General features: G+C 43.9%; 1 pseudogene; it reads right to left on the reverse strand.

Annotated features, from left to right (window-relative positions):
* Nucleotides 1–932: 932 nt before the first annotated feature.
* LOC147215584 (protein CFDP2-like) lies at nucleotides 933–9,021 on the reverse strand (annotated as a pseudogene).
* Nucleotides 9,022–14,198: the final 5,177 nt, after the last annotated feature.

Here is a 14,198-nt window from a genome sequence, read left to right on the forward strand (position 1 = left end):
GCATCACACCTTCAATTCCAGTTAAGGGAGACACCAGCCAGTGCTGCCCTGTGCTTCCATTTTCAATATGGAGCATCACAACTTCAATTTCCAATTCAGACTCATAAGTGTATCTGACATTCTTTTCACCTCCAGGACGTTCCTAAGCAACTCCTCCTTGAAGATAACTCCTCCTCCATTTCTCTTCTTGTCAGTACCATGATAGTACAACTTTAAGCCTGCTCCTAGCGTTACCACATTTCCACCTGGTCTCCTGGACAGACGGTATATACACTTTCCTTTTCTGCATCTTGACGACCAACTCTCTACTTTTTTCTGTCATAATCCCAATATTCAAAGTCCCTACTCTCAGTCCCAGACTCTTGCCTTTCCATTTCTGACTCTGCTTCTGAACACGCTTTCCTCCTCTTCTTTGACATACAGTAGCCCTGTCACCATTGGTACCCTGTAGGTCATCGGTACCAATGGCGGTCGTTGTTAACCTGGGCCTCGACCGATCCGGTATGATATAGTTATGGTTGACTCGCATGTTTGGTTTTGGCAAAAGTTTTACACTGGATGCCCTTCCTGACGCAACCCTCTGCATTTTTCCGGGCTCAGGACCGGCTCAGGGAGACACTGCTCTGTATAATATAGTATGCATAAAATAGGCAGTATGTATCCACACACAAATATGAACAACAATGTCCAAAAACAATACAAAAGTGCAGGGTGGAAACGAAATGCTCCCATGCCTCACCTGCTGCCTCCTGTCAGCCAGAGACGTGATGATCCACTGGGTGAGCCTGTAGTGGAGGGTTTCGGGGACAATGGTGTTGAAGGCTGAGCTGAAGCACATGTGTATATGTGATCCTTGCAGGTGTTGCAGGATGTAGTGCAGTCCCAAGTTGACTGCATCATCCAACGACATGTTTGCCTATAGGGCAAATAGGTTAGTGGCCCATAGGCCTATAGGGGTGCTGTTCAAACTTGCAGTAGAAGCTGTTGAGGTTGTCAGCCAGTTGGGGGTTTTCTACAGGATGTTGGGATGGACTCGTGTAGTTAGTGAACTGCTGCAGGCTTTTCCACGCTGACGTAAAGTTGTTGGCTGAGAGGCTGTTTTATAGCCTCTCACTGTGGCTACTCTTGGACTATCAGCCAGAATGATTGGAAGGGTGTACAAGACAGTGGTGAGACCAGTGATGCAGTATGGTTTAGAAACAGTGACAATGACGAAAAGACATGAGGCAAAGCTGGAAGTCACAGTGTTGAAGATGATGAGGTTCTTTTTGGGAGAGATGAGGATGGATAAGATCAGGAATGAGTCCATCAGAGCACATGTCAGATGTTTTGGAGAGAAGGTCAGAGAAGCCAGACTGAGAAGGTTGGGTCATGTACAGAGGAGGGATAGTGAATATATTGGCAGACAGATGCTGGAATTTGAGCTACCAGGCAGGAGGGCTTGAGGAAGACCAAATGGAAGATATGAAGTTAGTTGGTGTGAGAGAGGAGGATGCACAGAATAGGGTTAGATGGAGAGGGTTCATTTGCTGCGGCGACCTCTGAAGAGAAAAGCCGGAAGGAAATGCAGAAGAGGGAGAAGACTGTAGATACTCTTCGCTACTGTGATTTCCTTGGTCACCTGCTTCCTTTTTATGCTACACAGGGCCCAGTCCCTGTTTCTGTAGGCCTCCTCATAGGCCGGACTCAACTTCTTGATATTGGCAGTGAAACATGATTATTGCAGTTGTGTGTACAGAAGGAATTGGTCTGCACACCCTTGTCATCACAAAAACTGATGTATGACGTCATTATTACAGTAAGTTCAGTCATCTAGTTCTTCACTGTCCTCACCACAGGCTTAGCAGTTTTTAATTTTTGCCTGTATATGGGGATGAGATGAAGCAGACAGTGATCAGTAAGACATAAAGCTGTGCACAGGACAGTACAGTAAGCGTCCTTTGCAGCTGTGTAGCAGTGGTCCATAATGTTGGTGTCCCTGATGGAACTCTTGATATGTTCCCTATATTTTTGGAGTTCTTGGGTAAGATTTGGGCTATTAAAACCCCCTTCAATGATTATGAAAGAGTATTGATATGTTTTCTCCACATCTGTTATCTGGTTGGCCAGTTTGTGTAATGCCTCAGTTACACAGGCCTTGGCGGAATGTAAACTCCAACCAGAACAAATGAGCAAACCCCTGCACTGAATAGTATGGTCTGCAGTTTATGGTGAGTGCCTCTAGATGAGGACTGCATGACGTCTTCAACGCTGGGACATCTGTGCAGTCTTTGTTCATGACGAAGCAGATTCCACCTCCCTTTGTTTTCCCTGACAGGTCTGGGATGTTGTCCGCTCGGAACAGCTGGAAGCCAAGCAGCCGTAGTGCACTGTTTGAGATGTGTTAACTGAGCCAGTTTCAGTGAAACACAGGGTGGCCAGTCTACTAATGTCCCCTTTTTGGAGCTGAGAAACAGAAACTCTTCCATCTTGTTTGTCAAGGAGCGACATCCAAAGTCCTCGCTATCACAACCTGACAAGCACTCCAGTCCCCTCCCCCCATCTGTGTCTTTGGCAAATCTCATAGAGTGACGCTGCACATCTGACAATAATCTCTGAAAAAGTTTTTGGTCGGTAAAGACCAGAGTGAAAGTTTCAGGAGTGGATGGTCTAATGTTTAAAAGTTCTTCTCTGGCAAAGGTGACCAGAGATGGGCAACAGAAAACCGAGAAAAAATATAGCACTAAGTACCAGAGATGAAAGTATTTAACATAAAATTAAAACTCTGGGTCATGAAGACTGGAGTGTGTGTGTGTGTAAAAATACACACACACACACACATATATATATTATATATATGTAAGTATGTATATGCAGAATATACCGTCATGAGTGTGTATCTGTGTGCGTGTGTGTGTGTGTTTGTATTTTTGCACGAACGCACGCACGCACGCACGCACGCACACAGATACACACTCATGACGGTATATTCTGGAGGGGAAGAGAAGTTTCAGCTTTTTGAACCAAGAAACAAGTTTTGATACATATCTGTTCTCTGAAATTCTTCCTAATGCAGATAATTTGTCAGCAAATGTTTTGAATTGCATGGACTGTATGTAGAGGCTTTGTGTCCAGTTATTGACATGCTGCTGGGTAGAATTTGGGGATTAATTCAACCAGCACCTGTTAAGTTTTGGTTTCCTCAAAGACCACTCTATGTATTAAACAAATTAATTTCTTCATTTCCCCCGCCTTTCATATTGCTCCCGTTACAGCTGTTGTATGGACTTTTAATGTTGGCTTAAGATCCCCTAATGTTTGTTGCTTCTTTTCATGATGGCAAAGTCCTGCCCTTTTGTTTGTTGTGAGTTTTAATTATTTCTTTTAATTCTGGCTCTTTAGTTGTAATCCCTGAAGTCTTTGTTCATTATGGATGCTTAGTTTTGCAGCACAGATTTTTTTTTTCATGTTGCCTGGATACAATTGCATGTTTTTATATTCCTTGAGTTTCTTTTGTTTCCAACTCTGAAATGTCTTTGGATTAATGCTTTTTAAGTGTTTGACCTGAAAGTTCTGTTGAAAGACTGTTTTTTGGATTTCTCAGCCCTTCCTGTTTCATATATTAGTCTATTTATTATGATGAAGTGGTAATATCTCAGTGGAGGAAGACAGGGTCACTGAGGGTGTCGCACTCATGGCTGATGATGGATCTCATTCAAGAGACAATGAAAGCCTTAAGAAACCTTAATTTGCACATGCCAGAAAAGAGAATGGAATATAGCTTATCACAGGAAGTTTGAATGGTGATCTGGTGGAGTCTCAGTCCTGCACATGCCTCCCAACATAAGCACTGTAAGAACCTTTTGCAATTCCCAGAACCTTTCAGAGACAAGTCCATTTTTTCACAAATTTGGACAGCATAATAACTTGGACTGGAACTGGAACTATTGTACGGGTCCAAAGGAACTCATGGGTATAGATACTTCTTATGGACTGCGGGGTGACATTTTTAAAAAAGCTATTGACGTCACTGGTTAGCAAATCTTGTGATTTGCAAAAAAAAAAGACCAGAGCAAGCTCTGTTGGGCAGAACATTTGTTCCTGAAACATATTCACCAAAACAAGTCCAGAGTTCACTCATCGTTACAGATTGTCACCTCTCAAAGCCGTGTGGGGAGAAAATGAAAACACTTAAAACCCATTTGATGGTCCATGGTGATAATACCCTCCATACAAAACAAGAATGCTGCGGTAACTTTGCTCTCCATGTCTTCTTCCTCACCTTCACTGTGTTTTTTTTTAATGCGGTGCTTAAGGCATTTGCTTGCGTAACACCAGGTCTGCACCATGATCTCTGAATGCTTGTGTCACATCCTTAGGGTTCGTTGAGTTTTTTTGGGGCGCTGTCTTCTGCGGCACTGTTTGCAGCAGCTGACAATGTTTTGGTAATTGATTGCAGGTCCCTATTGGTCCAAGCGGGAGGCTGGCCCTTTCAAGCTGGGCATGACGTCATTCCAAATGGATTTATGCTAGGAGCAAAGGACTTTACACTTTCTATCGTGGTTTCTGCACTTAATAAATTCAATCTATATCGCTGTAACTCATGTCTGCATACTTTGGTACCCAACCTTGTCTTTGGTCTCACAGCCCTAGACAGGGACCTAACAAAATTGTTGGACAAGGGTGTCTTGCACAATTGGTACGCTTCAAAGATATTTGAGGTTTATCCTAGTTTTGGGGTAGGTAACTATGGACCAGAGTTCGCATGGTTGCGGCGTTTGCTTCCACATTGGGGAAGTTGGTGCTTTAGTTTTTGCCTGACAGTTTTTTGTCTTTGAATGAAACTATGCAACAGAATTCAGTGCTTGGCCAGAACCAATAGGGAACCGCAATCAATTTCCAAAATGCTCTCAGCTGCTTGGAATTTCCTGCAACAGCTCATAGAGCAACAGCTATAGAGAAGGAAAAACTGCCACAGAAGACAACACCCCAAAACACACAATGACCCCGAGGGACATAACAGCTTGTTAGACTAGTTCCCAGACATGAATTTGAGCTGGAAAGAAATGGGCTCTTGGAACTTTAATGTTGAAAATCGGCTTTAGTCAGTTATACAATTCTTGGAATATTCATGTTACTCTTTTAGTTAGGGTAGGTACGTAGGTAGGTAGGTACTTTATGAATTGCCGTGGGGAAAATTCACAGTTCTGGCAGTACATAGCAACAGCTGAGTAATTCGTGTGATGAAGAAGGCATGCAGTAAATACTAGTGAAAGAACACAGTTGAGTGTTACCCAATTAAATGTTTGGCCGCATGGCGGCAGTGTGAAGTGAACCCACAAGAATGAATAGGACAGTACAAAGAGACAATGTTGACGTTTTCTCCACCCGAGTTAGAGAGTCTCATGGCGTGAGCCAGGAAAGCTCTACTCTATCAGTGGAGCTGGTCAATGACGGCAGTCTTTCACCGAAGCTGCTCCTCAGCACTGGAGATGATGCCGTGCAGTGGATGCAATGGATTGTCCGTGATTGCCTGGTAAGAGGCACTGTCACTCTGCTATAGATGTCAGTCTCTACAGCTTGCCTTCCTTGCCAGTTTGTGCATCACATTGTAGAAGACGCTTGCATTCACTATCAATAGACTCTCCCCGATGAGCTCAGAAGATATCTGAAACCAGTATTTATATCCTCTTCATATCCTCTCTCACTACATCCATAAATCTTCTTTGGTCTTCCCCGAGACCACTTGCCTGGCAGTTCCAATTCCATCATCTGTCTACCAATAGATTCTCTATTCCTCCTTTCTACATGACCGAACCATCTCAGTCTGGGTTCTCTGACCTTCTAACATGTGCTGTTCTTCTGATGGACTCATTCCTGATCCTGTCCATCCTGGTCACTCCCAAAGAGAACCTCAACATCTTCATCTCTGCAACCTCCAGTTCTGCCTCCTGTCTTTTCGTCACTGTACCAGTTTCTAGGCCATACATAATCGCTGGTCTTACCACTGTCTTGTACACCTTTCCTTTTATTCTGGCCGATAGTCTTCCACAACATAGTACCCCTGACACTTTTCTTCGCCCATTCCAACCTGCTTGGACCCGTCTCTTCACCTCTTTTCCACACTCTCCGTTGCTCTGGACTGTTGAGCCCAAGTACCTGAAATCCTCCAGCTTCTTGATCTCCACTCCCTGTAGCCTCACCGTTCCCCCCGAATTCCTCTTAGTCTTCACGAGACAGAATATATGTGTGTGAATAACTTCCATTCCTCTCCTTTCCAGAGCATATCTCCGCCTCTAGATTTTCTTCGACCTGTTATCTGCTCTCACTACAGATCTCATTGTCATCTGCAAACATCATGGTCCATGGAGATTCCTGTCTAACCTCATCTGTCAGCCTGTCCATCACCATTGCGAACAAGAAGGGGCTCAGAGCTGATCCCTGATGGAGTCCCACCTCCACCTTGAACTTCTCTGTTACCCCTACAGCACACCGTACCACTGTCTCACAGCTAGCATACATATCCTGCACCAGTCTAACATACTTCTCTGCCACTCCAGGTTTCCTCATACATTACCAGAGCTCCTCTCTTGGCACCCTGTCATATGCTTTTTCCAAGTCTACAAAAAAACAATGCAGCTCCCTCTGGCCTTCTCTGTACTTTTCTAATTTCATTCTCAAAGCAAATACCGCATCTGTAGTACTCTTTCTAGGCATGAAACCATACTTCTTCTTTCAGCTTTTCCCTTCAGGGGTTGCCACAGCGAATCAACTTTCTCCATCTAACCCTATTCTCTGCATCCTCCTCTCTCACACCAACTACCTTCATATCCTCTTACTACATCCATAAATCTTCTCTTTGGTCTTCCCCGAGACCTCTTAGCTGGCAGCTCCAATTCCAGCATCTGTCTACCAATATATTCTCTATCCCTCCTCTGCACATGACCGAACCATCTCAGTCTGGGTTCTCTGACCTTCTCTCCAAAACATCCAACATGTCCTGTTCCTCTGATAGACTCATTCCTGATCCTATCCATCCTGGTCACTCCCAAAGAGAACCTCAAAATCTTCATCTCTGCAACCTCTAGTTCTGCCTGCTGTCTTTTGGTCATTGTAACAGTTTCTAGTCCATACATCATCTCTGGTCTCTCCACAGTCTTGTACACCTTTCCTTGAATTCTGGATGATGGGATGAATCCATACTGCTGTTCACAAATGCTAACTTCTGCTCTCAGTCTAGTTTCCACTACTCTTTCCCATAACTTGATGTATTGCTCATCAACTTTATCCCTCTATAGTTGCCGCAAATCTGCACATCTCCTTTATTCTTAAAAATATGCACCATCACACTTCGTCTCCATTCTTCAGGCATCGTCCATTCTCTAAGATCCTGTTGAATAATCGAGTCAGAAAATCTACCACTGCCACTCCTAGTAACTTCCACACCTCCACAGGTATGTCATCAGAGCCAATTGCTTTTCCACGCTTCATCCTCTTCAATGCCTTCCTCACTTCACTTTTACTAATCTGTATTACTTTGTAGTCTACAATAGTCACCTCTTCTACTCTTGCCTCTTTTTCATTTTCCCCATTCATCAGCTCTTATAAGTACTCTTTCCATCTTCCCGTCACTCTTCTAGCATCTGTCAATACATTTCCCTCTCTATCCTTAATCTCCGTTTCGCCAACCTGTATAGATCATTCTCACCCTCCTTACTATCCAACCGAGCATACAAGTCATCGTACGCCCTTTGTTTTGCCTTTGCTACCTCTATCTTTTCCTTTCGCTGCATCTCCCTGAACTCTTGTTTGTTCTCTTCAGTCCTCTGAGTATCCCACTTCTTCTTCGCTAACCGCTTTCTCTGTATATACTCCTGCACTTCCTCATTCCACCACCAAGTCTCCTTATCTACTTTCCTTCCAGATGACACACCAAGTACTCTTCTACCTGTCTCCCTGATAACACTAGCTGTAGTTGTAGCTCACCCTGACCACCCAGACCCTTTTTTCAACTCCTCCCTGAAAACCATGCAACACTCCTCCCTTTTCAGCTTCCACCATTTTGTCCTCTGCTCTGCCTTTGTCCTCTTCATCTTCCTTGTCACCAGGGTCATCCTACAAACCACCATCCTATGCTGTCTGGCAGCACTCTCACCTACAACTACTTTGCAGTCTCAGGTTACCTCGTCTATACAAGATGTAGTCTACCTACATGCTCCCACCTCCGCGCTTACAAGTTACCCTATGTTCCTGTTTTTTCTGGGAAAAAAGGAGCTCACTACAGCCATTTCCATCCTTTTTGCAAAATCTACCACCATCTGTCCCTCTGCATTCCTATCCTGGATACCAAATCTGCCCATCACTTCTTCATCCCTTCTATGGCCTTCGCCAACATGTCCATTGAAGTCTGCACCAATTACCACTCTCTCATTTCTGGGAATATTCTGCATCACTTCATCCAACTCAATCCAGAACTTCTCCTTCTCTTCAGATTCACATCCCACCTGCGGGGCATAGCCATTAACAACATTGAGCATCACACCTTAAATTTCCAATTTCAGACTCATAAGTCTATCTGACATTCTTTTCACCTCTAGGACGTTCCTAACAAACTCCTCTTTCAAGATAACTCCGACTCGATTTCTCTTCTTGTCAGTACCATAATAGTACAACTTAAAGCCTGCTCCTAAGCTTCTAGCCTTACTACCTTTCCACCTGGTCTCCTGGACACACAGTATATCCACCTTCCTTCTCTGCATCATGTCGACCAGCTCTCTACCTTTTCCTGTCATAGTCCCAATATTCAAAGTCCCTGCAAGTCAACGTACCTGTGTCTGTCCTCCTGGGAGCCAAGCATAACAGAAGACTTGACCTGGTATGGAGCCCACAAGCTCTTCCACACCTCATCAGGTCATCGTCCCAATATTCAAAGTCCCTGCAAGTCAACGTACCTGTGTCTGTCCTCCTGGGAGCCAAGCATAACAGAAGACTTGACCTGGTATGGAGCCCACAAGCTCTTCCACACCTCATCAGGTCATCCATGCTGCCCCGATGGCTAGCCCGGCCACCTACTCCGGCTCCCCAGAAAGTTGTAAGGGCTTTCTGTTGCAATGCTCTCTGATTTTTGAGATGCAGCCCACTCGGTTCCCCACTGAGAAGTCCAAGATTGCCTACATCATCTCCCTCCTGTTGGGTAAGGCACTCCAGTGGGCTGAAGCGATATGGAATACCCCAGGCACGGTGACAGCGACGGCGCAGAGCTTCATGGAGCACTTCCTAGAAGTCTTCAGCCTTCCCGACGGGGATTCCTCCCTTCAGGCCCAACTTTTCAACGAGTATCGCACCGGAGAGAGGCCTGTTTCTCTGGCCCTGGAAGGTCTACCACGGCCACAGGGCCATCCCGCAGCCAGCCAGAGCAAGCAGAAGAGGCCATGGAGGTAGATGCCCTGCCAGGCCAGATGGGCTTTCTTCTTCACCAGATTTTAGTTCACCATCCAATATCGCCCCGATACTCTCAATGGCCGGGTGGATGCTCTTTCACGTATTTACTCACCTGAAAATGCCCCTGAAGAACCAGAGAACATTCTGCCTGACAGGGTGCTTGTGAGCCCTGTCCGGTGGAGCCTCGATGAGGAAATCCTACTGTCACGACTCATCGGGTCCCCGGGCAAGCGGCACGGCAATTATACTCCGCACCTGGTGACCACGCCTCACCAGGGAACAATCAGCTAATCAAGCGAGGAGTATTTAAGCCGTACCCAAAGTTCTAGTCCTCGTCCAGTCTCGTTTTGAATGCTTGAATAAACAAACCTGCAAGTCAGTGTACCTGTGTCTGTCCTCCTGAGAGCCAAGCGTAACAAAGGACTTGTTTTACATACTCTTGGAATTTGGGCACTTGGGGTGCTGGGCCGTGCCCTGGACAAAGCCACGGGGTGCGTGATCGATTACGCCCAGAGTTGGGCATCCCTTTGTCGTTATGAAAAGCTGTCCCGCAGGAGAATTTTAACACTCCACGAGTTATCTGTCTGTGATGCACCTCTCCATAGTGCATTTCTGCATAATAAGATGTTTTTTTTTTTTTTTTATTGGCATAAACTAATTATTGGGGGTTTGATTGATTGTAAAATACACGGCCTGCTCCTGCTAGAGGGTACAGGATGTATTGCAAGCTTGTCTACTTTCTTGAAAAAATGTTCTAGGCTGGAAGGATGGGATCACACATGTTCAAGTATACGCAAGTAAGTATACGTATACGCTTTGAAATCGCCAATGATTGTTGGCCAATGATTGTTGGAGCAGTTGTGTGACTCAGGCTAAATAACCAGCCAATGTTTGTCGGTGTTTTGCCCTTTTCGCGTTACATCATTTGTAATTTCACTGCCATGGAGATGACTTTTTTTTTTTTTTTTTTCTTCAAAACACTGCCTTCAGAAGAGTCTTACTTACGCTTGGGAGCCATAATAAAGGTCAAAAAGTAAAAAAAAAAAGCAACAAACTAAAATGAAAGCACAGCCTGTCAATTCATCATATGACGTCACATGACAACGTACTCCACTCCCCTACTAGATCCTGCATGAAATTTGTTTTAGCGGCACAAACACCTTATGTCGGTACAGGACTTCCTAACAAATTTATAGTTGATGGCAATGTAAGCATGAAATGGTGCAAGCCAAGGATGTCATGAAACTAAAATATATATCTGAGTCATAGACTCACAGACTCAGTCACATACTTAGATATATATTTTTATACATATTTTTTGATATGGCCTTCAAGGCTGACTCCTGGTCATACTTTCTTCACTACAAATTTTATTCCACGACATGCAGTTAGAGTTGGGTCACATTTTTGGTTTGCTTCCCCAGTGTAGAGCAAGGCGTTCGGCTGTTTTAATTCCGAGCTATCCAGCACTCATTATGCCCCATCATTCATTCTGACAAATTAATAAGAAGCAAACCACACTCGCTACTTTCACTTTGTATTGCAGTAGTAATAGGCAATATGCCAACATGATTAACACAGTCGTTTAACTGAATGAACCGACGGACAGTGAGAAAATTAAGGTGGTAACAAAGCGACAAAATGTGGTATGCAGCTGTGGCGGGAACATAGAAGATTCATTTTGTTTGCACCGATGAATGTTCATTTGTTGCGGGTGATTTGATACTTTTTGAAAAATTCATTTACTCCACACTTTTTTCATTTCCCCAGTTCTCCATTCAGAGAGCTGCTGTTTTCACATTTAACCCGTGGTTGGGGTCATACTTCACATTTATGGGAGTTGAAAACAGCTGTAGTTTTTATTTTTCTGTACGATTCAGTTGATGTAGATAAGTAAATGTCCAGCTTTCAACATCTTGTGGTGCCAAAACACTTTCCATTAGATTGTATTCACACATTCTTGCACTGATGGCAGGAGAACTGCAATAGAAGGTGGGCAATCCGGAACTATTTGGGGTTAAGTGTCTTGCCCAAGGATGCATCCGCATGCAGACAGGAGGAGACGGTTATTGAACCCCCCACTTTTTCGATTGGAGGTATGCCCTGCTTTTCCAACTGGGTCACATCTGCCCAAGTTCCAAGAATACCATTCTGCCCTCGGATCTCGTTTGCAGGGACTACCCTCCTCCAGGGGTACCTTTTATTCTTGTATTCGCATAGACAGTAAGGGACCACAGTGACACAAATGTTCTTAAGTGCTACAGTCAAAATAACCAGACAACACCGACAACATGGAGAGTAAAGTTGTATCATAGGAATAATGACCATGGACAATCAAATGGGTATAAGTATTTTTGTTGCAAGAAAATAAGTCCACAAAAGTTTGAAAAATGCTGCACAAACTGAAAAGGTTCAAGGAATCTGGTTTGAATTTACATTAGGTAACTGTTCTCAAGCTGATAAGCATCTGCAAGGGATGCCTTTTCCTTTAAATACAGATTCAGGGTGGATGATCCACTGACTTGGAGTGGAATAATTACTATCACCTGTCCTGGAGGCAGAAATAAATGCAAAGAAAAAAAATAGAATGGTGAACATCATGAAACAGAGAGAGAAATGTAGGGAGTGAAGTGAGTCTTACAAATGAAGTTGTTTTTTCTTAAGTACTATCACCTGTCCCAGAAGCAAAAAACAAAAAACTTGACAAGGAGAGAACAGATTGGATGAAACACATGATGACTGATTAACTGATAAAACACCAACCATCATAAGAATACATAGGGCAAACACACAAAATGGGAACAAAGAAGGAAGTAAAAGAGAACCTGGCACACACAAACACACACTCACACACACGTACACACATGCATGCACGCACACGCACGCACGCACGCACGCACGCACGCACGCACGCACACATACATACACACACACACACATACACACACACACACACACTCAAAAACTTACTATCAAAGTAAAACAGGAAATCACAACAAAAGGAAACACATGAAATTAACAACACCTCAGAAAGACACGTAGGGAAAGTCAGAATAACAACAAAATAGACAGGAAGAAAGCAGCATTGAGTATGTAACATGTGAGGGGAAAGCAGACCACAAACCACAGTTGACATGTCAAGGACATTGATACAGAATGACAGTGAAAGTACACCAGAAAAACAGAATTAAGAAGTTAATAAACTATAACGTTCCAAACTGAGGAATTGAAATAAGAGTGACATTTTTCCCCATAAGAGCAGCTGCTCATTTAAAATATGGAACAGTATCAGAAGTATGACTTTTGTATCAATCACTATTTTTTGACTGCGTCGATCAACACGTCTTGGTGCAAGTGTAAAATATGAATAGACAGTTTGAGTTTTCTGCTTTTATTTTGAAACCTGAGCTTTGGTTCAGCATCTCAAAAAGGAACAACAACAAGTCAGAATTATTTTTATGACTTTTAAGTTGTTTTTCCAGTGAAATACCAAAGTATCTCTCAAATATTTTTTTATTAATTGGCATACCTGTTGTTGGTAAGAGGAGTTTTATCCTTTCATATTATCTGACCTGGTCCAAATCTAAATCATGGTGTAGACCAACATACTTCCATTCATTCATTATCGGTATCGCTTATCCTATGGTCGGGTTTGCGGGGGCGCTGAAACCTATCCAGGCTGCAATTGAGCGAGAGGCAGGATTCACCCGGGACTGTTCCCCAGTACATCACAGGGCCACGTAAGCCACCTTCCAGCAGAAAAGTTCTAGGAACTGTCCTGCTCAAATTTTGGTCTAGTAACTGCCCGCCTCCTTGGTAGTCTAAGCTTTGCATTCTTGCAGACAGTAAGGGACCACAGTAGGGACTGCTACATGTACCTTAAGTATCATACTCAAAAACGTTTTAATCTCTTGTCAACAGTCCTTGTGTAGCTAGACTCCCTGCCTCCCAGCTGGATTACTTCAGCACATACCCTGCGTTAGTCAATTGTGTCGTTATAGCTGCTCTTTGATAGAACAAGTTCAAGCACTCCGTTAGCTGACTTTCCACTTATTTTCCTAGCAATGCTTCTGTTGTGTGGGAGACCAGAAGAGCTTGTCGCAAGTTGCAAGAACACCGCTGATTTAGAATGGCGCCCCACTGTCAGCAAGAAGTATCTGGTAATGGGTGTGGCTGATGAGTTCTACCAATCACCAAGCAACTGTGAAATATGACTTCTTATGGAACCGTAGATGGAACCGTCCTCGGGGTAGGAGCTAAACCGTTTCCAGAGTTTCATTGTCCCTGGTTCTGGTGCTGTCAAAATGCATGAAGAATGGCCTAGTTCAGGGGTGGGCAAACTTTTTGGCTCAGGGGCTGCATTGACTTTTAAAAGTTGACAAATGGCCCAGGTCAGCTCAAGATACAATCCATATTTGTCAGCCATTTGTCTGAACATTGTCTGACATTTTCTTTGAAAGTAAAACCATCTTGGAAGGCTCTGATGTTTCCATGCATTTCATGCACAAAGCGGGTTTTCCCTTGTAGCTTAATGTCCAGCTCATTCATCTGTGTCAGTGCAGGCTAAATCAAAATGTCAATCTGTGTCATTCAGGTCAGGAAAATTCTCAAGTGTTCTCAAGTCGCTCCAAAAATGAAATAACCTCCTGTTTGAGCTCCCACATTAATTGATCCAATCATTCACATCAAGTACGAATTCTGTACCAATCTTTGGCGGTTTGAATTAAAAAGACCAACGGGCCGGATGTAGTTTGCCCACCCCTGGTCTAGTTCCTGAA

The sequence above is a fragment of the Fistularia commersonii genome, chromosome 31 (assembly GCF_037954325.1).
Source record: "Fistularia commersonii isolate RoL2024-O1a breed Wild chromosome 31, RoL_Fcom_v1.0, whole genome shotgun sequence".
NCBI lineage: Eukaryota > Metazoa > Chordata > Actinopteri > Syngnathiformes > Fistulariidae > Fistularia > Fistularia commersonii.